Here is a 27,282-nt window from a genome sequence, read left to right as displayed (position 1 = left end):
ATTCGCGGTACCATAGGGATGGCTCTGAGTGTAGACACGGCCAAGGCTGGGAGTTCTTGTAAAGTGACGAGTCATCCCTGAACAAGCGCCTGTTAAGCCACATACAGTGATGATGAGTCACTCCTGTGCTAGGTTCGAGGCAATCCACAAACCAGGAGCTGATCTGGTGACTCTCAGGGCAGGTATATAAATCTCACAGGGGCTACAGCAGCTCAGTCTGCCCCATGTCATTTAATGGCTTGCAACTCTCCCCCGGCTGACAGTAGTGACAGGCTCTAGCTCCAGCCCAGCTCATCTGCCAGTCCTATGCTTGCCTTGAGGCAGCCCCACTCTTGACTTCTGATTCCAGCTCTGATTTCTGGCTCCAGTTCCCAGACTGACTGCTACTGCTCCAGCCACTAGGCGTGCCCACCCACATGTTGGTTTCTGACACTTTGAACCTTTGTTCTGCCACAGATTTCCCACATATCATAGGTCAAGTTATTTAACCCCCTCGTGTCTCACTTTTCCCTTTTATATAATGGAGTAATATGTTCCCTGCAGTAGGTGTGAAGTGTGATTCGCCAAGGTTCATGAACTACTCTGGGATCTTTGGCTGGAAGGTTCTGTAAAAGTGTCAAGCCCCCTAAAGGAGGCAGCAGACTAGGTAGTCGGAATTGTTGTTGTTTTGGCCATAGTCCTGAAGTGGAGCTACAAATATGCAGGATTTGTTGGTTATTAATAAATCATTATTTTGTAATTAAGCCTATTGCTGGAATATCCTGGAACATGATCTGTGCTGCTGGAATTGCAAGGCTAAGTGAATACGGCTGTCCTGTGCCAACATGACAATCTGGAATGATAGCCCGTGATTAACAAATTGTCTCTTCCATTACAGTGATTCAGTTAGCAACTGAAATATGTTCCAGTCCCACAAGAGAAACAAAATGCAGACAATCACCTCCACCTACCCCAGGGGCTGCAGAGGCCATTTAGAATTTCCCAAATGCTACATGCTATTTTGTTTTATGCTCTCATGGTGTACCTTTCTACAAAAAACCAATAAGTATATCTCTAGTTGTGTGCAAAATCTGAAGTTTAATGTTTTCCTTCCTGCTTTTGTCTTTATAAATATATTTATAAGCATGCAACTGCTTTTGACCCTGTAATTATAAGAAAACAAAATGCAACTATTTTGTTTCTCAAGCTTTTAAATTGCCCAATTTATTATGAGTCAGTAGAAAACACTTAGAATCATAGAAGATTAGGGTTGGAAGGGACCTCAGGAGGTCATCTAGTCCAACTCCCTGCTCCAAAGCAGGACCAACCCCAATTAAATCATCCCAGCCAGGGCTTTGTCAAGCCACAGCTAAAAAACCTCTAAAGATGGAGATTCCACCACCTCCCTAGGTAACCCATTCCAGTGCTTCACCACCCTCCTAGTGAAAATGTTTTTCCTAATATCCAACCTAGATCTCCCCCACTGCAACTTCAGACCATCTTTGTTGTGTCATCTGCTACCACTGAGAAGAGCTTAGCTCCATCTTCACTGGAACCCCCCTTCAGGTAGGTGAAGGCTGCTGTCAAATCACTCCCTCACTCTTCTTTTCTGTAGACTAAACAAGCCTCGTTCCCTCAGCCTCTCCTCATAAGTCATAAAAGTCATAAGTCTTAAAAGTTCTCCAGTTTGCAGCCCCATTTATTAATATAGTAGAGCAAGAGAGAGAGCTAACGGTCTTTTTAGCTCCCTGACACTGTAAACTAGTAGAAGACCTATGGAATGGTCGAATTCCTCACGGTTTTGCTGAATGGCTGCAATGTAAACTGTCCCTGAGGGCTTGTCTACCTGAGAAAACACATAGGTAGAACGTGAATTGGCTTTAAAGCAGGTTTTGTTACCCTGGGGCAACTGGCTGTGTGGACACTTGTGTCAGTGGAAGAATGGATTATTTTAGTTTATCTCCAAATGCCTCTGAAAGAATTTAAGCCATTCCTAAACCCAAATAAGTGCCCACACAGATTTTTTCACCAGTTACTCTAATTTACAGCACACTTTTCCCTGGGCTGCTCTTCAGCCCAGAATCTTGCTAGTGCTCAGCATTGTGGAGACTCTCCCTCCTGCCTCCTGGCAAGCACTGTGAGAGGGGGCAGCATAGGGATGTGTATGGTGGTGTTCTGCTGTTTCTGTGTCAAGGGAATTCTCCACTGGCCAGTTCCAGTGCCTCTACAGACCCAAGAGACAACTGGATCGGTGTATAGGGGTTGGGGTCAGAATCAGCCCATTTATTTGGGCAGGGGGAGAGTAATACCTGTAGCTGGGTGAAGGGTAGCTGGGGAATAACTTGCATTATATTTATAAAATAAAACCTTTACAATGAGTTGGAACAGTCAAGCCGTGCATATACCTTGTCCTTCCTTCCTACTGTTTGTTATATTCCCTTGTTGCATCTCGTCTTAAAATAGATTGTGAGCTTGCCTGTGGCAGGGACCAAGTCTCCCCCCTGTTTGAACAATGATGCTGACTCAGCCCTTTAGACAGGTCTACAGTACAAGTAAGCAATAATCCAGGTACACTGCTCTCCAGCAACCTGATGTAGTGCCATGATATTGAAAGGGGACCCTTTCTCTAAAACTCAGTCTGGATTTGGAACATTGTGCAACAAGAGGAAGGCATCACTGACATTTTCTAACAAGGGAAAGGGATCAGAGCTTGAACAAAGCTATTGCATTTCAAGGCAAAAGATGTCGAAATACTTTCAACTCTAACTGCAGCTGATTATTCTTGCGCTCGACTGTTATGGTTCCATCTTAAAGTGCGGCCTCTGCTGTGTGAACGCGTGCTGTTAGGTAATAAAGACTGTATGCACACTAACAGAAGTTAAATGTGAATGCTGGAAGAAATAGGTCACAAATTAGTAGCAACAAGTAGGGTCTCCATAGCCATAATAAAAGCAATTAAAATATTTGAAGCTCTGAAATGGCTGTTGAAGCTGTTCCAGCTTCTGGGGCTCAGGGTAGGAGACTCGAGTATCCTGTTTTTCTGACAGAGTTGTTCAGAGGAATGGATTGTAAATGGCTTCTGTAGGCAGAACAATTTGAATTAACTGGCCAAATAAATCCATCTAATGACAGAGACAGAATGAGCTGCCTAATTTTATTACTGAAGGGCCAGGCAAGAGATGTATAGTGGTTTACCACCTGAGAGGAAACTAAGCTATGACAAATTGCAAGCTGAGTTAAAGTAACGATTTAAGCTTGGAAGAACATGTATATTGGATACGAGCTGCAGTGCTGGAATAGAAATGTAAACCTGCGGGAAGTCCAATGGACTCACAAAGACCTTGGGACAGAGACCAGACTGAGACAAAAACAACTGAGAAACCAAGAGACAGATTGCCTCCCACAGCATGAACCTGCGGGGAATGTCAGGAAGAATGATATGAACGTTTGCTGGAACTCTGCACCTCAGAAATCTTTTTTTAAAATTCCTTATTTAGCAAATGGAAGTGCTACTAGAGAAAAGCTTCAAGAATCCATCTCTGCAGAAGATGGATTCTCGATTATGTTGCCTGACAATTACTGTCAAATCCACTGGGAATGAGATTCACCTGTTCTGTAAAAGTCAAATATTTTTGAGACAAATGTTACAAGACTTGCTTTATGGAGGGCACTATGGTTTACTCTTTTAGCCAGGGCTCTTGTATTCTAATCCTGGCTTTAACATAGTATGCAGGGCAAGTGGTTTAACTGCTGCAAGTCTGTTTTCCATTCTAGAACATGGGTGATATGTATGTACCACAAAGAGATGTTCTCATATAACTAAAGAATAGTTGGACAGTACTATATACATTCATAGTACAGGAAGTGGTAGAAAAAAGAGATAATAGTTTCTGACTCCCAGACTAGTCTTCAGTCCACTAGCCCATTTTGCTTCTAGAGAATGGACACACGTTTACTCTCTCTGTTTTGGCAAATGTACAAACATTGAAGTTCTTTGTAAAATTGAAGAGAGTTACATTTTGTCAACAGTTCTTTATAATAAATATTCCATTCAGATTGATTTTAATCCCATATTAAGAGACTGCAAAAGGTGGTAAACACAGTGCCTCAATATATGGCTTGTGGTGTCTCCATTAGCCCTCGGACTACAGCCGTGCAATGGTGCTTGCAAATGGAATCAGGCAGCTTGGTTCATAAGGAGCTGTTGCAAACTGACTCCTTCATGTTCACTTGGACCTTCAAGTTGCACAACTCAACCTCAATGAATTATTCTTTCAGCTATTAAGTTCTTTTAGAAAAGTTCTTTTAAAAAAAATTGTAATCCTTGTGTGGCCATTGTCTTTTAACAAGCCTAGAATCCATGTGCTACCAGAAATGGCTGCTGCTGTGCATTGTTTAAATGCTGACAATGTTAAGTTAAATCATAAACCTAGTGGAAATAAATTATATTTCCATTTTATCACAGACTTTTAAAAAAAATCTTTCATTTTTGTTCATGATTTTAAAACATATTCCTTTTGCATTTTAATGACTCTTCTGTACCTGTAAAGATTAGTAATCAGTCAATCAGAACACAGCCATGTAAACAAGAGCAAGAGAGACATTGTCTGATTTGTCGTTAGTGAAATGGAAGCTGGGAGAGAATATTAGAGCAGTTGGTAGTGCAATAGCTCATTGCAGCATAAGCAACTGGCACCACTACTATGACACAGGATAAGCTGCCGCGAAGTATTACAATTATTCTTAAAGTGACATTTTCTCAGCATAAAAAATGCCTTATTCTCCTACATCTGTGATAGACTTTTAGAAACTCATTTTTCTTTCCTTTCCTTTCCTATGGAAATATTCATATATGCTTGTGATAGGGTGCATAAACTCCGTGCTAGAGAACAAGGGGTTAAGCAGCAGCTGTGGGCCCAGGCAGGCCCACCCAGCCTCACCTGCAAAGCCTGCTCAAGATGGAGGTAGGATTTAAAAGGGGGAAGCAGAGCAGCTCAGAAGTGGGAAGGCAGGGGAAAGGAGTAGACCTTTACTCTGGGGGAAGTATTGCCCAGAACCCATTGTGGTCTGAGATATGGAAACACATCCCTAAGAGGCTCTACAAAGGGAAGGTCAGAGACTTTATTTGTGATTCTGTATTTTACTCCAAAGGGAGAAGGGAAACTTGTGTAGGGAGTGGTTTGGGGGGACAACTGTGTAGCACCCCAAGATGCAGAACATAGCTGTACACCATTAAGACCTGGATTGGAGCCTGGGGGAGGGGGTGGCTCTGGGCTTCCCTACCTCCTCCCAATGGATGGGATATCAACAGAAACCTTTATGTTGGTAGAGAATCCAGCTGGGGAAGATCCTGACTGTTCAAGAGTGTAGACCTGCCAAGTCCTCATACTAAGGTGAAAGCCCTGAAACCCTTGGGAAAACTGAAGGATGGGATTATACACGAAAAGGGGTGATCATGTGCTGTGCTCCTGCCTGACCTGTAGGTAGCATTGGTGGTGGGTGTTCCTCTTTTACAGTGCCCCTTTGTAAAGTAGGTTTTCTACTGTGTAGTAGCTGAATAGACAGCCATTGGCTTCCATATGCATCTGTTTTCATGAGAACAAATAGGGGAGCAAGTCAGCCCAGTACAACACAGAAACAATTAAGTGTTTGCTTCAAGTGAGGATGTAGTTTCAGATTTCCACCCAGGTGGAAGAGCAGAATCAATAGGCAATGTGTCAAGAATAAAGAGCAACATCCCTCGGAGAGGGATACCTCATTACCTGAGGGCAGTCTACACTAGCATTCTTGCTGGAATAATGTCAGTTAGGATGTGATTTTTTTTTTTATTATTATTATTATTATTCTGGCAAAAAAGCCCTTGTGTAGATACTGTTATACTGGCCAAAAAAAAAAAAAAGAGTGCTTCAACCTGTATAGTTCCTTTTTTCTGGGGAACTGGTATAAGCTATAGCAGCAAAAGCACTCTTGTGCTGGTATAAGCTGTGTCTCCATTGTGGGGGTTTTGCTGGTATAGCTATGCTGGCAAACCCTTTCTAACATCATATATAGGCTTTAATTTGTAATCACTGTGTGGCCCATGTGATAAAACACTTTGGGATCTAAAAGGATCCTAATTTTTAATTAATGATGAGTAATCATGGTTGGCCAAAATAAGAAATGACCCAAATATTTGCCCCCAAATTCAAATCAAAATGAAACCATTTTTAGATCCTAAAGAATTTTGCCATAGCTTAGGAGGGGGAGATAGGAGCCCTCCTATGCTTTTTGGCTTCATCTCAATACAGAAATACTGAAACAAATACCATGAAACCTGAAATAGTGGAGATTTCATTAAAAAAAAAGTGAGATTTCTCTGCAACTTCCAAACCAAGATTTTTCATAAACTTTGGTTAAACAATAAGCTCCACATATCTTAAGTCAAATGAGGCTCAAATTTGTTGAGTCTCTCCATTCACAGGTTCTAACCAAGGTTGTGACTCATGGTTCAGTGCTTGATGGCACAATAAATCACTGGACTTCCATGTGCCTTGGTCAGCTAGAAAATTAGGATAAAAATTAGTTGAACTTTCCTGGGTAATTAGTTTTTTCTGCATGTTGCTATACTGTGGTGTTAAATACATTCTTTTGGAGATATCAACAAATACCAAAGGTCAAGGTAAAAATCAAACTTATTTTCCCTGTATCTGACTCTAAAATGCAGCTTGTGTGCTGTCAAAACCCACATATGGTTTCAAGGAGGTGTGAGTTGCAGCCTAAAGAAGACTTAAGTATCTAGGAGGATCTATAGTTTCTTTGACACTGTGTCAGGATTTGCCAATGAAGATTTTTAATAGTTTCTATGCCAGAGTGGAAAGATAACCCTGCCCAGTGGGATTAGGGGTAAACTTTTCCTTTTAAACTAAGATACTCCGTCTACTTAAAGCTTATACTATTGATGATCAGTATGCATGTTCACAAAAATCTTTCTCAGTAAGATGTATATACATTTTTTCCAAAACTTTCAATAGGCTCTGAAGTGGATGGAAAGACTTCAATAAGTTCTCAATCAGCCTATTAAAGAGATTAAAACTGGCAAAATGTGACTGAACATTCTTCACCAACTCTTTGACTTCCTTCAGTGGCTCCACTTGTATATTTTAAGTTAGGATTAAGGACCTTGTTTGAATTGAGCCCTAAAGAAATAAGTAAAGTAAACATGCCCCTCTCAAATAATGAAATAATCATACACCTTTTTTAAAAAATGCCTTCAGTCAGCTCTATATGAGTAACTGCCCCATTATCTTGGAAAGGAAAAGCCACAAACAGCATTTTTAAATAGCTGATGTAAATTACAGCAGGTATTTATAATGTACGCATCACTGTAGAATCTGTGCTGATTAGAAATGCATAGCACTTCTCGCTACTAAGTTAATCTATAAATGTTGCTAAGCTAAATTCAGCCTGAACGAAGCAGGTACTGCCTGGTTAGTGTTGGCATTGTCACTCCCCCATAGTACAGATACGGCAAAGATGGGGAGTTCAGACCCTGGTAAGAAACTGCTCCACCTTGGAGAGTGGTGAGATCCAGGAAAGGGAGGGGAGGCTGGTGTGGGGACATATATGGACTGAACATCTATTGTAGCCAATGGTACTGAATATGCAGAAGCACGGTTGAAGATTGTCTAGTGTACTAGTCATACACACCAGAGAAGACTGAATAAGGCTCACAAGCCAGGCTTGCAGCTGTGTATGGGAAGTGGCTGTTTCCAGAGTTCATTTAAGTATGAAAATTTGATGCTGTTAATAATTTTGGCCTGTTGTGTTGGAAAAAGGGATCATTATATCCTGCTGGGTTTCATCGTCCGATTCCTAAATTACTTCATAGTTTGGAAAATATTCAAGTCAACCAATTGTAAATCAAGCAACTTGCCATAAAAGTGCTAAATCTGGCTCAGATGCCTAGGTGAATTGTTAACCCATGACAAGAAAACCACCAATCATGCAGTAATAAAATATTGGAGCTGCATATGCTACCAGTTAGCAAATGAAGGTAAGCACTTGAAAGCACAAACTGCATCTATGTTTGCAATATGTTGAATTGCACTCAACATGATTCATTTAGGCAAATATTATAAAGAGGTTCCTGTATTTGTATTGCAACCCAAATGGAAGTATTTTACATTAAAGCACAAATTATCTGATGTGTGATATCCACACACTATTCTGAAACCAGGTAAGTTTCAGACTGGATGATCATGGTAGCCCCTTCTGGCCTTAGGTCTGTGAATCTAGTATTAATGAGTTAGGGTATACTCTACTTCAGCATGAGTTTGGAGAAGTGGATGAAATGGGGAATATGACCCACACTCCCAAACCTCTTCTTCCATTGCTGCTTTTCTCCTTTACAAGTTTGCTGTTTACTTTCCAGTTATTGTAGGTGTTTCCTTCTCTATGTTTGCCAAAAAAAAAAAAAAAATCCTGATGCCGGGATTGGTAAGGGTTATGCAGATAAGATTCATTCACAACACTGTATTGCATTTAAGCAATTGCAATGCAAAGACACCAAAATCGAAATTCATAATATTAAGGGGCTGCATAAACCAATGAGGAGGCAGGTTTCTCACATGTTGGGAATTTAGCTGTACTACAATACACATACAATATTACAGCCTTTACTAAGGATTCACTGAAGATGACCAATTTAATTAAATATGAATATTGTGGACCTGAAGCTTTTTATTATGAAATGGGGAAGTTGACGATACACTAAAGGTTTAAAAACCACTAGCTGAGATAGCTAGAAATCCTATATAAATAGCTAATGCCAGGTTATGTCTGTGGACACATTGATATTATGGCTATTGAGCAAGATGGGAAAATTGGGCATTCAGTCCACTGCAACATGGCAAATAACTCTGAGTAAAGTCCATTTGCCCATCAATCAGGCTCTGATCTCCACTAATACCTATGGGTAAAGTGTAAGCATCCACTGTATTGCAATGGTGAACTGAAGATTAATGGTGATCGGGCAGATTATTATGTGTGCTTAATGAGTTAATGGTCAAGGCTTTTGTGGCATTATATGGACACTATTAAAATTCACTAATTCTAGAGAACAAATGAACGTCAAGGTTCCACAGTCAATGGGATATACAAATCTCAGGCATATTTATTTACAGAGCTACTGTCAGCAGCTCATGATGTCATTCTATTTGAACAACATATTACTGTAGTTGTTGTCTAAATCCCTTCCCCAGACATTCCGGTTTGAATCATGTTTTGCATATGGGTTTCCTTCTTTGGATGGAAGAATATGAGTGATCTAAGATGTTGGCAGGGATCACATTTTTTTTACCTGTTAAAATGGATGTTCTTGGTGCAGTTCAAGCCCTGAAACACAGGACTGTATTTTATAATGATGACGTGGTTTACATGGACTATGACATGGAGACAACCATGTTGTTGTTGTTACAGCTCAGGGCAACTGCACCTGTATTTCCCCTCAGTGGTCCAGCAAGAGCACCTGCTCTCAGACTCTCCTGCCTGTTGTCTCTCTTGGGTGAAGATCCACATCTCTCTCCCTTCTGACCAAGATACTTCCAGGCTGACCAGTTCCCTGCTTTCACTATGTTGTTTCCAGCAGAGACCAGCTGCCCAAGCAGGCCTACTTGCTTTCTTTTCAGATGGGTTTCCTGGTGGTTTCAAGTTCATCACAGCGTCTGCTCAGAACAAGCACCCTATCTAATGGGGCCCAAGTAGGCAAGTCCTTCTAACTGTTCCCTGAGAATTGGGCCCTCAGAGGACAAGAGGGCCTGTCTATTTGCAGGATCAGGAAGAAGGCCCTGAGCCTATTTAAAACCAGGCTATTTTTCCAAAAATCTCTTTTGACTGTCTGGTTCCTGGAGAATCCAGTTTGAACTAGTTGTGATGCTGACAGGCCATGTACCAGCACATGTCAGATTCTCAGGGTAATTCACCTGTATGTCCATATCAAACGAGATGTTGATTGCACTGTGTTCATCTGTCTATACCCAGTAGTTTTCTATTACATTACTTTGACATTATGTATACCCTGTAATTAAGTCTAGATCAAAGGTGTGTTAATGAAAAGTATTCAGGTTTTAGAACTTCACTAATGTTACATGTACTGTTCTCACTTACCTATTTCTATGTAATGACCATCACTTACCCGTATTTTCCCATGTATAAGATGCTCCCATGTATAAGACGCACCTTAATTTTGGGGCCCGAAATTTGAAAAAAAATGTATTACGGTAAAAAAATCTACAACCACTGTATAAGACGCACCCAGTTTTTAGACCCCAAATTTTTCTAAAAAAGGTGCGTCTTATACATGGGGAAATACGGTACATTATGCATATCTCTGTAGCTAAATTCTTCATAAAAGAAGAGTGCTAACTTCAGAGCAAGGGCCACTGAGTCTGTGAATTCCCACTGTGAACTCAATCTGCATTACTCATGCACAGCCAACAAAGGAAGACCCACGTGGGTACAGAAGTGGTCAGCTAATTTTCTGTGTGAAGAAGGTAGTAAAGATGGATTCAAGGAAAGATCCTTCATCTGAGCTGTTCGGACATTCACAGGGAAGTGTTCCAGATACAAGACAAATCCCCAAAATAACTTTGGGGAACTCAGACTTATGGAAAATGAGCAGATAACTACATCTCTATTATTTTGGATTTAAAAACTTACTCACCTGTTAATGCATTTTACTTGCTTTAATCCTTAAGAATTCTCCCTTTTTTTGTCTTAGCTAATAAACCTTTAGTTAGTTTACTAGAGAAATTGGCTGACAGGGTTGTCTTTGGTGTGAGATTGAGAGTATCCATTGACCTGGGATAAGTGACTGACCCTGTGGGTTTGAGTAACCTGACATGGTGTGATTCCCCTTCCCTTCCCCCTCTTCCTCCCCCCCCCCCCCAGCGCCCTGCTTAATAACCTTTTACTAAGTTCAGTTTTTCTGTGTGGCAAGATAGGCTGGAGGGGCCCAAGGGGACTTCCCCTGACTCCCTGGACATATTATGATAGTGGTCAGGAGTGCACATTGGTTACTGCCTTGGTAAAATCTAATTATAGAATATAACACCCGTTTGGGGGTGTTTTGCCCTATTTTCTGACAGCCTGACCTGAGATTGGCACTCACAGTTATGAGCCTCTCCAGAGAGCATGACACCACTATATGTGAACCTCTCCAGGGTGTGGCTTCAAAGGGGCTACTAACTGTAATTACATTAGCATCCCCCCCAGCTGAATTATGTACAATTCCCCAATAACACACACAACTGGATTACTATTACAATAGACCCCAAATGTATTAAACCTATTCAATAAGGTGTCACTTAATCCATTAACCTTTATCATAATTTCAGAAGGTTTGTCCCAGAGTTGCGGGATATTGTCAGTCTGTCACAGCTGTGTGTTCACCTTGGCACACAGCTCCATACAGCATGGAGGTGAAGCCATGATGTAGATTATTGTAGGGGTCATCGCCTGCAATAGGTTTGATATAGCTGACATTATTTACTTAGTACCCAGCAATGTTTCAAGTCTACACTATTTTTGAGCTGAACTTAGTGCAGGTGAGATCAACCCATCCTGGGAGACTTGAGACATCTTGATTATACATAAAGGCACATCCCTCTTAACAAGAAGTTAGCATCCAACATCTCACAAAGCTAACCGCAGGCTTCAGATATGAATTTTAACAATCAGTATGTCCAGTACAGGCTTATAGGAAACAGTATTGGCAGCACACATGAACATTCACACAATCTTCTGAATGAAACTGCAGTAATAGTACATTTCCTCCAGCCATTATCAGGTATTATAAATCTGGCTTTGTTCTCAGGTGCACAAATATAAACGGCTGCTGGACCCCTGTGTTCCCACTTGTGAATAGACGCAAAGGGAGAACTTTTATGTTTGTAAATTGTTTGCCATTTTTCAATATTCTTTTGCCATTTAGACTTGAGACACATGCTGACTTTGATTATTGCCTCTGGCACGCATTTCAGATGTCTGGGGGTGCTGCTTCTGCCCTTCTCCCCCCCTTCCCCCCCCTTCAACTTTCAGTAGGCAGAGGGTGGTCTCTTACTATATGAAATATTCAGACTGTCTAATAAAACAGAATAGATGATTGCCCTTAGTAGCAAAAACCAGACTGATATGAGATATGTGAGACCTCGCTTCTTGGTCTATCAGGAAAATAAATGCTTAGTTAAAATTTTCCTGATTGGTGAGCAGGGTTGTTGACATATTTTGCCTAGTGAGCAGTTAGGTGTAACAAGTACCACAGGTAGAACCAACTATGCAAATCACACATCCTCTAGGATACCTCTGAAAATGTGTGTGTCCCTCCCCCCCAACAATTAACACAAGGAATTGTTTATTAACAAGAATTTTTGTGAGGGTCTGGCTCTGCCCTAGGACTCGGCTTATAGCGTTTCTAGTTTGCAGTTAAAAAAACAAAAAACCTTTAGAATCTGTCTTCTACCATGTCAAGTACTTTGACATAAAAATAATCTATTTTTTACCTTTTTGTGTACCCTAAGGATACTGAACTTTTTTTTTTCCCTCAGCAGCTCTGCTAGTGGTGTGAACTTCTTTGCACAGGTCCATGCACTGAAACTCCCATTAGCCACTAGTGCTCCTGTCACTGCAAATGTTTACTGAGAGAACGTCAGGAAGTTCTGGTTTTCAGGATACATCGCTAGTGGCTGAGAATTGGAGTTGGTTTTGCATTACACTGATCAATTTCCTGCTGTGCCAGAGACTTCTTGTATGACCTTGGGCAAGTCATTTGATTCCCCTGGATCTCAGTTCCCCATTTGTGAAATGGGGATGATAGTATTCTGTGTCTGCCACTCTTTCTCGTGTCCATTTAGATGATATGCTCTTTGGGGCAGGTCTCTGTCCTACTATATGTATACACAGTGCCTAGGACAATGGGGCTCTGATCTTGGTTGGGGCCAGTAGATGCTTCTGTAAGGCAAATAACAATAGATGGCATGAACGATATCTGGTTGCAGATACTGCTCCACCAACAATCTCCTCCGAAACATGCATGGTATTACATATGACTGAGTTGTATGGAGAAGCAAAACAAAACTGATGAAATAGAAACTGAGCCACTGAAGTCAGTCACTATCTGTTTGCATGGCTTTTTTCATTTTTTACTGATACAAAAACACACAAGACATCTCAAAGAAGCTTCTGTTATAAAAGTTTGGAATCTAACCCAATTTATACCACAGATACAACTTTCTGAAGTGCCGTAGCGTGGTTAGTTATCTATTTTGAGCCTTTAAATTTCAATTTGGTTTCCTTTTTCTTACCACCCCCCCCCCCCTCCGTTGGCTTTTTCAGGTGGGGGACTATAGAAAGCATCAAAGTCACAATGGCTAAGTCAAAAATTCAGGGTTTCTAAATGAATATTTTCAAAGCAGAAGGTGTAATGTAGAAGCAAAAGACTCAGAATTGTTTGTCTTGCCTCTTCTATCATTTAACTTTTCTCCTGGTCTAAAATACATTAGGTGTGTCTACAGGCTGGAATGTCTATTACATTATAGAACTTCAGAAATTATATGCATGGTACTTACAACTATGTTAGGATTTTTACTCATAATAGCCTGGACCCAATATTCAGAAGCATATTTCTGCAACTATAAAGTTCTAATAATAGACTAATAATTCTTGAAAATACAATACCATTAAGCTCTGCAAATGGATTTTGTGTAAACTAAGTTTTTTAATTCTGTGTTTTCAAATGTAATAACAGAAGTGATAATTAAAATTAAGGACAGTTTTACTGAGAATTAATCTCCCTTTGTTTTTGTGGATTTAGGGAACTGCTGTTACCATGGAACTTTGCCAGCACAACAAGGGTTTAATAACTCCTTTTCTTAGAGGCAATCAATAAGCTGAGAAGAGCACAGAATGGAGTTGCAGCCTCTGTCCCCGTATCATCATTTTTGCTGTATAGAGGATATTTGTAGCCTTCTCCATTAAATTTTTGAAAATTGTGCTTTTAAACTTTGATATGGCCTTGTGATATGAAGATAAATTCTCCCTTCAGTTATACTAGTCCCTTGGCTTGAAATGCAGCTGCAAAAGAGAATTTGGCCTGAGGAATAAAATGATTCGTTTAAAAGCCAATACTGTATTTAGGATGTAGTAGTCTAGGTTAACAAATAAGCTTCAACGTAAGCCTTTCCAAGTTACTGTGGTATAGTGTACAGGGCTGGGGAAATATTTGCAAATACTGCAAAGAAGAACTTGGGAACATTCCTTTGAACAAAACCCCTGAATTTGCTCTGAGGCTAGTCACAATCCTTTTAATTAGTCTTATATGAACATTTGTAGGAATGATTTTGTTTGTAAGAATGTTTATGGAAAGTGAAATTCTCTTAAATGTTAATCTAGTCATGTAAAGGTTAACGCTGGAAGTGTTGGTACACCCACCTTCATAAACCTCTCTGATTTTCCTCCTCATTTTTATAAAAGTTCATCTGTCCAATTAGGTAGCAAAAATAATACTGTGACTTTGGCTATATGCAGGGCATAATCAGCTAGGGGTCTGATCCTGCTCCCATTAAAACTCCGTGGTAAAACTCCCATTGACCTATATGGGGGCAGAGCACTGCCTAAAGTGAATATTTTATGAACCCCATATGCTGAAAGGTATTTGTTTAAAGTTGCACTTTGTGCAATGAACAAATCTGTATAAATCAAAATCTGTTCTCAGAAAATCCACAAACAAAGAAAAGGGCTGAATGAATTGATTACATTACAATTTGTATGTAGCTAGTACAGTAGGGGAAAGGTAGTCTCTAATCAGATATGAATTTTGTAATTACTAATGAAGCCTGTCTGGAAAGGATACAGAAATAGTCAGAGTTTAAGGCCATCTAGTCTGACCTTGGATATCACACATCACCAACATTACTCGCACTGAACAACCACTAATAGACCAAAGTATTCCAGCCCACAGGACAGTAGACTATTATGTGCCACATGCAGAGAATAGGAGATAGAGGTGCATCAGTGCATGAGGCCCCCTCAATGGCAGGGAAGTGAGATCTAGCCAGATACTCCTGGCAAGTGACCACAAGCTGCAGAGGAAGGCGAATCTAGGAGTCGTCTCTCATTCTAGTGTAAAGACATTTGCAATCTAGGAATACAATTACATTTTATAGGGAAAAATGGCCTTGCAGTCAAAGAACTGGACTGTATAAGAAGACACTTTGGATAAGATGATAAATAAGTTAAAATATTTCTTTTTCATATCAAAAGTAAATTATTAAAATCTCCCCAAAGGAGAGTCAAGTATTTTTTAGTTTTTAACATTACTTTTCTTCTCTGTAGGTACACAGACAATCCACTCCAGTTTTACCAGGACACTCTGTTTTTCATAGGACATCCTGTCATCCCGAGAATGTCATATGGGGACAAAAGGTCCCAGTCTTTCATTTCAGCAGCCGAAAAACTGAGGATTTTGTTTGTTTGTTCAAGCTGCATTGTTACACTGACTCATGTGTTAAGTAAACTTGTATTTGATGTGAATCACTACTGAGCTTGTGCTTCACACTAACCATTGTTCAAGGCCGAACCTTGTCATGCAGTACAGGTCCAGTGAGTTGGTGGGGATATCTGTACTGCAGTCCCAGGGTTTGATTGCAGCCTGTGTCGGCACCTATGAGCTAGCTGGATTAAAACTAGCTCAATCTCAGGCAGTGGGTACCAGATCAATGAAGCCTTAGCAGCATAGACTTCAGCACAGTCTACATGAGCTGCAGTCTCACCCTGCAGTTGCCGTATACACGCACCCAGGGCAGAGGCGTAGCCAGAACTGATATTTTGGCAGGGCCTGTGGTTGACACGGGGGGCACAAGCCTTATGTCACAAGTGAAACAGAGGCTTATAAAAACATGGAATGAATTGCTTAAAATCTGATTGGGAGGGCCTGCCCGTAGCTATGCCACTGACCCAGTGACAGTCTAGACTCTAGTGAGTACAAAGCCGCAATCTGGCCCTTTAGAGGTCGGGGGGGGGGGGGGGGGAACTGGGGTAGACACCTAGTGGCCCTACTGTCCTTTGCTTCTCTCCTCTCCCAAGGTTGCCAGAAGGACAGAGTCAGTGGGAAGCAAGGAAAAGAGGCCGAGCGCAGACTTTCCTCCATCTGCTTTAGACAGAACTTTTCCAGTGCAGGTGGAGCAGCTCAATGAAAGAAACCAGGATTTAAAACATATGAATATTTCATTACCCTGAAAAATGTTGCCACAAGCATTCTGGATCTTTATTTTGAAAATATGGTCATTTTACTAGGACATTTCTTGATTCTCTAGCTGGATGGATGGTTTTTGTTTTTGGTGGGGGAGAGGGGGGAGAAGGGATATCTGGAAGACATTGAGGGTTTTTTTTAATTTCAGGATTTTTTAATTTAATTTCAGAACACAAACTCTTAATGTCAGTTATTACCATTCTGTTAGCATCAGTATAACTGATGGTGTCAGCATGAACATGCACAGCTCTGGGAAATTAGAATAGTGTTTATCTGGTGCTGCAGAAACTAGAAAGGGCACGAAGAAGTAGAACAAGGTTGTATTGTTCAGTTCTTACAAAATACATTTTCCTTTCTGTATCTTGAGGGCAAGAATGTGGATTAATTTAAAGTTCCCTTGGATTCCCTGGACATTTTTATCAGATACTATTCCACTGATGTCACAAGAGATGAAGCAGATCGTTTGTGGTTGAACTTATTTTAGTCTACAAGTACTTTTTTAATTTTTGTTGTTTTAATGACAGAACTGCTGCACTTTAATATTTGTACAGTGCTTTTGGGATGTAGCACTGTAGAAGTGCTACATATCATTACTCAGATGTTTCAGCATTTAGATCTCATCAGGGCTGATCAGAAGAAACTAGAATGGATAGGAGGGAAAGCATGGGCAACAATCTTATCAGCAATTTATACAGTAATGGCGTAAGTGTGACCTTTCTCAACTGCTAAAAACGCATGTTATTTGGGTAAAACAGGCCCCAGTCCTCCAACCCTGAAGTACATCCTCTCATGCAACATAGAATAGGCCAGTCACAAGTTCAGCTGCTTAACAGTACACCTATAGAATCATAAAATATTAGGGCTGGAAGGGACTTCAGGAGGTCATCTAGTCCAACCCCCTGTTCAAAGTAGGATCAACCCTAACCCAGTGTATGCTATGGCAGGATTTCATAAACAATGGAGCTAGTGGGATTTATTTTACTTAAAAAGAAAATTGAAAAATGGCATTGATGAACTCTCAATGTTCCCTAAAAGTATTTGTTTTGTTCAAAATACTCTTTTCGATTTTTGTCAAACTTCAAAATGTTTAAAACATTTGTTTCAATTTTTTTTGTCAAAACAAAGGGTGTAGTCCTGGCTTTATTGAAATCAACGGTAAAACTCCTACTGTCAGTGCGGCCAGGATTTCACCAAGAGTCATTGTGAACATTTTCTAATAAAACAGCTTTAATTTCTTTCAGTTCAAAATACTTACCTTTCTCAGTGAACGCTAAAGAATAAAAATCCAGAATTTGACAACTCTGGATAACACTGGAATTGCTGATTTCAAAGGAGATGACTGATCTCCAAGACTGAAGATATGAAAAACATTGGTGCATGCTGACTTGGTGATGTGTTGAGTTGATAAAATAACTGACTTATCCTCAACCACAGGACTGTTTCTTGAATTGGAGGTACCAATTCTAGTTGGACTAACTGTAGGAGACAGAAATAATACCCATGAATTCAGATGAAGCTTCAAAAATGGGCGAGGGAGAGAATAAGGAAAATATTCAAGAATTTGTGCCACTTAAGTATACTGGTATCTCAGAATTTTTAGGAAGGATGGGACTTGTGTTCAAATGAACATAATTCAAGTGTCTCACTTTGCATAAATGCCTATTTTTCATACAAATCCCATGTTTGTGTAAACATGTACATTTTTTATGTGTAAATATGCTAATTTGCTCCATTTGAACATACAAATGTAGATTTCTGGAACACCCATTCAGACTTATGGGAATTCTTTAGAAGACCATTTTTAAAAGCTCTCAACTGCAGGTTCCTTAAGTTTGCTTATATACTACAGTACTGTGTCTAAAAATCAATTTACCAGAAAGTCTGAGATGGTATTTCAATTCTTAAGGAATGTTGATATTGCAGGTCAATTCAAACAAAAGCCTTTGAAATATTCTGCTATAGAAAAGAAATCCTTTGAAAGTTGATTTGAAGTCAAACACGCTTTTGTCTGTGTTTTCTAAAGTGCTAGAATTGTGTGCTCAGTATGAGAATCTAAACCTGTTGCAGACAATATAAAATGCATTGATGTGGAAAGCTGGAAAGGCAAAAAATGGAATGTTGTAAGTGGTAACAGAGTGAAGTTCAAACAGTCACTTTGGATAATAGACTTAAGACATGGAAAGTATACATGCTGTAGTTGGAGGATTTTCTTATTTTCTTATTTTCAAAAGATCATTTATGCTTTAATGCTTTCAATGCAGGAAATTCATAGGTGGCTAGTTCAGGCTATATTTGCAGTTTCATAATTTTGACACACGTAATGTGGAATGCTCTGATGCTTTTGTCTCCACTCTTTTCTTCTTTTGGCTATGAATTAGAGATGAGCAAATACCAACAAATGTACATTCGTGTCTGGATATTAAACATCCTTAAATGTTGGAACATTCAGATGGGGAGGGGTTAGTTCAGGATTATCTTAATTATTTTATTTGCTTAATCACACATCAGGCTCATCCAAAGCCAATGGACAGACTCCCATTGACTTTAATGGATTTAGGATCAGTCACTAACCATGTACATAACATGTAATCCTTGCAGTAACAAGAGGATTCAAAATAAACCTATGATATTTTATACTGCAGGATATATCACATAAGGCCAGAAGGGACCATGGAACCATGTAGTCTGACTTCTTGTATATCACTAGTGCTGCTCAGTGCAACTGATATTCTGGTCAGTTTTGCTGCTGCTAATAGCAATTCAGAGGTGCTAACAGATTTTTTTCCTCCTCCCCAGAATTTATGGTTCAAAAAAAACCTTTGAAATAATAAACCAGAAAGTCTATATTTTGGCCACCTCCATAGAATATCAGCCAGTTATGCCTGTTGAGCCCAATAATTTGTTTGACTAAAGAACTTCAGGAATGGTATCTAGTCTTGGCTTTAAGCCATCTTGAAATGTAGAACGCACCACTTCCCTAGGAAGTTTGTTCCCATGATTAACTACTGACTGTTAAAAATGTATACCTTCTTCCTAACATGAATTTGTCTGGCTTTGGCTTTCCAGCCATTTGTTCTTGGTATATGTTTCTCTGCTAGATTCAAGAGGAGTTTAATACACTATTTTCTCCCACTACTGGATTTATAAAGTGTAATCAAGTCATCTCTTTATCTTGTGATAAACTAAACAGATTGATCTCTGTAAGTCACTCATTCTTCAGCCCTCAAATCACTATAGTGATTTTCTATGCCCTCCAGTTTTTCCACATCCTTCTTAAAATGTGGACACCAGAACTGTATGCAGTCCTCCAATATCAGTCTCATTAATACTGTATGCAGAGGTAAAATCACCTCTACTTCTACTCCCTACTTCCATGTTTATATATCTAAGGATTGCACTAGCCACAGCATCATGCTGACAGCTTTAGTGAGCTGCTTGTCCACTGTGACCCTAAATTGTTTTCAGTCACTGCTTTCTAGGAAACAGTCCACTGTTCTGTAGGTGTAGCTTGAGTTCTTTCTTCCTAGATTGCATCTGGCTGTATTAGCTCACATTTACCATGTGAGTTACCTTTCTTCCCTACATTTCATTCTTGCAGTCAAAACTCATCTGTTTAACCTTGATCCCCAAATGAAGAGAGATTTGGTGGTCATTCACAAGGGTTGATGGGAGAATATACCTGGATGTCCTGGTAACTTAATAAGCCATACATTTGGCCTGGTGCGTTTTTTTTTTATAGCACTTGTTGACTTTTTACATCACAGTAACCAACTCAGAAGGGCAATAGTGTTCTGCTGTAATTTGAAACCATTTTCAGCCACAATGAAGTTCATACTCAGTGTTCTCCATTTACAGCCATCTGGGGAAACAACAATAAAATATGTCATGTACAGCTTCCCAAAAGAAGTATTTGAGTTATCTAGTGCTAAAAGTCATTGCAAATAAACAAATAACCTAGCAATCAATGGTTTTTCAATTTCATCCTATATGTTTAAAGTGACAGCTATTAAATTAGCTGTTTGCTCCTTTAGGTCATACACTTTCCTTTATTTTAAACTTAATTTGCCTCTTTAGTACAATGAAATCAATTTTTCCAAGACAGATCTCAATGCCAAGATTAATTTGATTCCTAGTCTAATTGTGCCCGGGAGAAGCACACTACTTTACTTTGTTCATCATTACTGTTTCAGAGACAGAATGATAGATCATCTCCAGGACCTTTTTGCACCAGGTTAGTCCTATTTCACCAACATATTCCTCAGTTTCCAAATAATAACAGAATGAAAGCATTTAAGCTACATCTATGGCCATCTGAAATGTATATACAAGTGGAGACTTGCAATTGTTGATTTTTACCTTACTCAGGGTTATTAGCAGACACAAGGAATCTGTTTTAAAATTAATATACAGAATAAACACCAAGATTTTCCTGTCATGCATGTTTCAAGTTACCTTGTCCACTCGCATCAAACACTCAGATCCATTTTATACCTGCATGTGTGTGTCCCCTGCATGTCTGCCTACTTAAATTGGGATAGAGCCTCTCTGCACTGCCAAATTATAAACCAAATTTAATAGGGGGAATTTTTTCCCCTTTTTATATTATGCCCACTATTTCTATTGCAGGACAAAAGATTTAAAGCATTCATGTTTAAAGCATTTCATGATCACAACTTTAGGCAGGAGGAGGAGAAGTGAGAAATAAAAGTTGCTTGATGGATTTCAATAAGGAAAGAGGTCCTGAAAGAGAGAACAATCTGTAACTTCACACCTCAATTTAATCTAAATAGTGTCTCTTCTTCCTGGTTTATGAATCTCTATGGTTCATGTTGGATAAAAGGTTTTGGGCCACTGGAAGTCACAGGGATCCATGAAGCTACCATAGCTACTGCTGTCTTTCCATTTTCATTTAGTGCTGCAGTCACCTCTTCAATTTAGACTACTGCAAATTAAATGAGACTATTGAAGTGAGCAGCAACTCATTTCACATAAGCTACCGCTTGGCCATCAGATGGTAATGAGTTTGTCCCTAATGACTTATGGATAATGACTTCCATTTATAATACCTTTCATCCAGAGGAATCCCAAAGTGCTTCACAAACTGATTTACAGATTATATAGGAACTGCTTCATCCTCAACTGAAGTGCAGCCAGCTCGATGGAATATATCAACTCTTGAATAACTCTCAGCACTTTAGAATGGGAAATGAAGGATATTTTTGTAGGGCGCAAGGAGCACTGATAAACAAGAAGTTGGCTACAGATCAGCTGGTACCTTGCTCTACACACGTGTTTAGGGAAAGATCTAGGAGTTTGGCTTCTTGGGCTATGGAGGGAGGAGACTGCCTTTGGGAAGGTGGGTCTCACTGGGCCGGGATGGACCACAAGCAGGGGAGACTCATGTTTGCTTTGTGATAGCTAACTATTTTTCTTTCTTGCTATACTGTTCTAAACACTAAACCTTGGTGAAAAGACTTCTGACTTCATCAGGTTTCTCTGAATCCTGACATATCTAATTAAAACTATGGACCAATTTCAACTGTCCCCACTAGAATTTGACCAGGACACCACAGCACTGGAGGTGGGCTTGTAAAAAGTGCTTTGAGGTTTTTTAAAGATGGTTCCTTTTGGGGATCTCAGGTTTAAGTCTCTCATAAAATAGCATACCTCCAACAGCACAGTTTTCCCTAAAATTATGTCTGACTCAGAGGGAAGAGCTGTGTATAATGGTTTTAACCCTTTTATGGTTGCCTTAAAACAGTTTGTTTCCTGCCTACCCCTCAGCTCTCTTCTCTTTCCACTGCCCTTGCTACATTCACTCCACCTCATCTTCTTGCCTAATTGCTTTTTCTGTCATACCCCTAAATGTGCTCAGATTCTCCTCCTTGAACTGCTTTCTAAAGCCTTCGGACCCTTTTAGAATGCAATGCTCCAGACTGGCTGCTCAATGCAAACTTACCCTAGCCTATCAGAAAGGTGACTTAAATTATTGAAAAAAGTGGGTGTTTTTAAAAGTCATAGGATAGTGTATATAGGAATCGGGTGCTAACCCTTTAAATAACTTGGCTCCCCCTAGTGGCAGTGTGTTCTATGTCTGGAAATCTTCCAGTGCAGTAATAGGTACACATAACTGGGCCTTGCATGTTGTGTAGGGTTAGTAAATACCTCGTTATTTGGGGCCCTCTTATATCTGTGTGATTCTTTCATATTGAGGTTGTTGTGTAAAAAGCAAAAGACACAACATAGTGAAAAAAGAATGGTTGACCTCCGTATTCAAATAAGCTGAGTTCTCCTTTTTGCTCCTCTTCTTCTGTCTTTTTGTTTTCTGTGTTGCTGTGACAGAGTGCTGGGCAGCAAAAGCTGTAGCAGGACTCTGACCACTGGATGACCAATTAAATCACTCTGGAGTAAACCCAAAAGGCAAAGTTGTACTTAAGTGACAGACTAGAATGGCCTGGGGAGAGTTGAAGTGCTCATTAGCTCAGGGAGTAGAAAATGATACAGGAAGAAAGTGGAAAGGGAGGAGAGACAGACTGACAGGGAGGAAGAGGCAAGCTTTGAGAGCTAGATATAGGCAAGATCCCTTCCCTTGCTTAATTTTGGTCTAAGGGGCTGAGGAATTACATATTGCTGTAGCTAAGGTGCTGCCCAGTGCTATAAAGGTGATGGGAGAACACTGTCAATAGACCACATGGTTTTTTACAAGTGGATACTCTCCAAGGAGTCTGTGTGTGCTGAGGAAAATAGGAGTGGAGGGCATGCCCTGTTACACATGGGAATTTCTCCAGGACCTTGTCTTGATCTGTGCAGATGGAGAATCTCCCAGAGAGGGGCAGCTGTGAAGGCTTGGCAGCCTGGAAGATGGAGGAGAGCCTGAAGCGGCTGGTGAAACAACAAAAGGAAATGTAGAGGACTCTCTTCCAAGCTTCCAGCCGTCACACCAGCTGGAGAGGCAGACGTTCCTTGTCTGGCAGGCAGAGAAGCAAAAGAGTCTGCAGGACTTTAGAATGAAGAACAAATGAATGTTCAATATCAGTTACTATGAAGGGGGGTGAGTCCTATGGCAGAGATATGGCAACTGGGCACAGGACCTGGCCTCTGTAATACAGGCCCCAGAGATGACCCTGAATGCACACCTGGACACATTTGAGAGGGTGGCTATAAGTTCAGGCTGGGACAGGGGAATCGGGGCTTTGCAGCTGGTCCCCTATTTGGCTGGGGAAACCCACATAGGTGACACGATCCTAGAAGACAAGCAGGTCCAAGGCTATGAGGTGGCTAAGGTGGCAATCCTGGATTGGATGGGCCTGTCCATTGAAAAGTATCAACAAGTTCCAAGATGCAAGATGGACTGAGGGTCTTCACCTGGGCATTCACGCAACAGTTAATGGATTGGGCCACCCATTGGCTGAGATTGGCCATCCAAATTGTGCGGGAGATCATGGATGCTCTGATTTTTGGAATAGTTCCGCCAGAGCCTCCCAGAGAACATTCCAGTATGGGGCAGGCAGCATGAGCCAGGTACCTTAGAGGCAACAGTTAAACTGATGCAGGAGTTGTGTGAAGGCAGACTTCCCCAGGAAAGAGGGACAACCATAGGGGGGATGAAGTCAGGGAAGAAATCTGGGGAACCCACCACCAGGAAGGGCATGGAGAAGAAGTGGGAAGAGCCCACAGGAGCTCCCAGAGCGACTCATAGCCTTATCATACCACTGCAAACTTCAGGGACACATGAAAAGAGATGGCAAAACTAGACTCCATCTATAGGCAAAGTTCTGTGGTTGGGCTGGGGCACATGGAAAGGTGAAGGAAAAGAAACACTGCCATTTCTGTGGTGGTAAGGGGGATGTGATGAAGGGGCTTGTTAGGCAGAATCTACTTGCTCTTTGGTCCAGCAGTTGTTGGTAAAAGCCCACTAGATGATTCCTAAAGAAGTTTGAAATTAATGTTTTCTATGGGGATAAAAAGTACTCTGCTATGGCAGATGTACTCCTAGAGGTCAAGGGGGAGGTTAGAAACAGGTAGGAGTAGTGGATAGGTTACCTGTTCTGTTTTGTTGGGCACCAATTGGAGGCCCTCCTCACTGGGAAGACAAATTGGTGTTAAGGGGGCCAAGTGAGGGGAAAAAAATAAACTCCCATTGGAAGGAAATGATACCCGAAGGGAAAGGAAGGGACAAATCAGAGCTAGATGCCTCTAGACCAGAGGAGGCAAGCCAAGATGAAAGGCAAGAAAGGAGAGTTCCCCAAGAGACAGGGGCAGAGGAAGGTTATTAAAGAAAACCTGTTTGTTAATGAGATGGGGGGTGGGGGGGCTGGGTAACCCTCAGAACCCTTCCCCCTCATCAGTCTGCCAAGGGGAAAAAACTCAGGTGCATTTCAGTGGGTTAAGAGAACCAGGAACCCTGAGTAAACAGGAGTTTGGGGGGAGACCACCAGCTCCACCCCAAGACAGAAGAAGTGAGAATAGATGAAGTGCCCTCCCTCCACTGAATGTGATTTTTGGCAGATGGAGAATGGGTGGACCCTATAAGGAGGGCCTGGATGATCAGACTGAAGACATAGGGAGAAATGCACTAGGAAGCATGGGGAGGGAGAGCACAGTGGAAGAAAAATCATTTGTTAGGTAAGTGGGAGAGGTGTGTGACACAGTGCTGAGCAACAGCTGTGATAGGAAGCCCATCACCAATTAAAACAGCTCCAGGTTAAACCTGAGGGGGAAAGCTGTGCCTAATTGATAAATAAAAGTGGGCTGGGGACTGTTAAGTGCTAATAAGACTATTAGCTCAGGGTTAGAAAATGATACAGGAAGGAAGTGGAGGGAGGTAGGCATAAGTGCAGGTAGGGTTGAGGGAGATTTTGAAAGCCAGAGCCAAGACAAATCTCAGAGGAAGAGATCTCCCTCTCCTGTCCTTACTCTAGAGCAGTGTTTCTTAACCTGGGGGTTTAGAGGGGTCGCAAGTGCAGAGCTGGTATTGGAGGTGGCAAGAAAGGCAATTGCCTGGAGCCACAGGGCACCATGAAACTAAGTTACATGCCTCAGCCCCGTGGGGGTGGGACTCAGGCTTCAGGGGTACAGTAGTTTGGAAAGGTTAAGAACCACTGCTCTAGAGGGTAAGGAATTATATTTTGTAACTATGGTGCTGCACAATGCTGTAAAGGTGATGGGGAGCACACTGTAAGTAAACAACACATAGTGTTTACAAGCAGAGCAGTCTGTATGCACAGATGAAGACAAGAGCAGTGGGCTGTTAAAGGGGGTGCTCTGTTGATCTGATTATAAATCTTTTGGGGTAGGGCTCTTGTCCGTCATACTCCTTTAGTACACTGTGCCCTAAACACTGTTGGTGTATATGTTTTAATACAACTCAATGCAAGGTCCTACATCTAGGATCAAAAGAATGTACATCAGACCTACAAGATGGAGACAGACCCATGGGATGCAGGGACATTGAAAAGGATTTAGAGGTAATGACAGATCACCAGCTGAACATGAGCGCCCCATTTGATGCTGTAGCTAAATAGTGCAATGTGATTTTTGGATGCATAATCATCAATCTAGAGAGATGGTTCTACCTCCGTATATGTCATTAGTGAGACCATTACTGGAATATTGTGCCTCGTTCTGGTGTCTTTCAAAAAGATGTTGACAGAGTACAGAGAGTTCAGAAAAGAGCTAGAATAATTCAAGGCCTGGAAAACATAATGTGTAGTGAAAGAGACAAGAACTTAAATCTATTTAGTTTATCTAAGAAATGGTTAAGGGATGATGTTGATCATGATCTACAGATACCTAGGTAGGTAGAACACTTCTGATAGTAGATGGCTCTTTAATCTAGTACACCAGGGCATAATGAACTCCATTAGAATACTTCTCCAGGTTTGTGGTAGATTCTTCACCCCTTGAAGTCTTTAAATCAGGACTGGTTATTTTTCAAAAAGCTACTGTCACTGAAACAGATGTCGTGGGCTTGATGCAGAAGTTGCTGGGTGAGATTTGTATGGCCTGTATTATGCAGGCGGTCTGACTAGATGATCATAGTGGTCCCTCTGGCCTTAAAATCTATGAATAGATATACATCATGCTGTCAGTGGGCTGTAAAGTTCAACTGCTTGGGCTCATGACATATTCTTGATTAAAAAGCCTTTATTACAGACTGCACCATCTTGTGTCCTTCTGTGAATAATTTTAGACCTGCCCATAATCTCAAAAGACTTTAACTTAGCACAACTTCATATAGCAGCCACAAACTATGACTTGATATAAATATAGCTAGCTGAAATAAGACTTCAGGTGACTCTGAAAATGACCTCTCCCTCGAAAGCCAATAATAGTCCCCTTTCACAAAGGGGGAAGTTCATACACCACTAGTAAATGTTGTAGTAACCTGCCTGGAACTTGGAGGGTGGGGCACAGGTTGCAAGAGGGAAGAGTGAGGAGAAGGCATCAGGCAGACAGGCAGTCTGTAAATGAGGTGAATACTAGCTGCAGTTGCAGCATCTCTGCAAATACTTCTCATTTTAAAGGGCCAGTTTAGTGAGCCCTCATGTTATTACCTAGCACGTGGTACATGAAACAACTATAAAAACAAGCATTCTTCATTAATAGAATAGCTAAGACTGGGACTTTCAAAAGTACCTGTAGAGATAAGAAATTCAGAACACTGTGCTCAGGGTGAATGCAAGACTGTCTTTATTACTTATTTACACAGCCCTGTACTTCTTTGGTGTAAGTCCCTCTAGTGGCCGCCTTGAATGGCTCTAAATGTTCACAGCTAATACCATAATCTCCTTTCTGAAAAGTAAAGGGTGATAAAAATCTTTATCCAAACTTTGTTAAAAACATGTCACAGGAATGAAATATCAACACAAAATAAGAATATAAGCAGTCCTGTGAAGGACAGGGTAAACTGCCCAAACTTCCTTAGCTTTGTGCCAGGGATTTATTCCACCTTTTTAAGATATTTGGCTACTAGCCCTCTGACTTTCTTGAATTTTCAAGATCTTTTGTAATCCTCCAGG

General features: G+C 40.8%; 1 protein-coding gene and 1 long non-coding RNA gene across 4 annotated transcripts in view; both read left to right on the top strand.

Moving 5' to 3' along the window:
* GABRG3 (gamma-aminobutyric acid type A receptor subunit gamma3) overlaps positions 1-27,282 on the top strand; it is a 442,295-nt gene that overhangs the window by 98,519 nt on the left and 316,494 nt on the right. The window lies entirely within an intron of this gene.
* On the top strand, positions 4,989-15,532 carry LOC137160978 (uncharacterized). 2 transcript variants are annotated; one of them, XR_010922018.1, is made up of 3 exons: positions 4,989-5,090; positions 5,309-5,372; positions 15,346-15,532. It is a non-coding gene; the product is annotated as an uncharacterized lncRNA (long non-coding RNA). The 2 variants fall into 2 exon arrangements; XR_010922019.1 differs by lacking the exon at positions 15,346-15,532 and adding an exon at positions 13,826-13,999.

Source organism: Emydura macquarii, unplaced genomic scaffold, assembly GCF_026122565.2.
Source record: "Emydura macquarii macquarii isolate MOO-44397 ecotype Brisbane River unplaced genomic scaffold, CSIRO-AGI_Emac_v2 contig_2207, whole genome shotgun sequence".
In the NCBI taxonomy this organism is placed as follows: Eukaryota; Metazoa; Chordata; order Testudines; family Chelidae; genus Emydura; species Emydura macquarii.
Note: the sequence above shows the minus strand (reverse complement) of the source record. Positions and strands in the feature narration are given on the sequence as shown.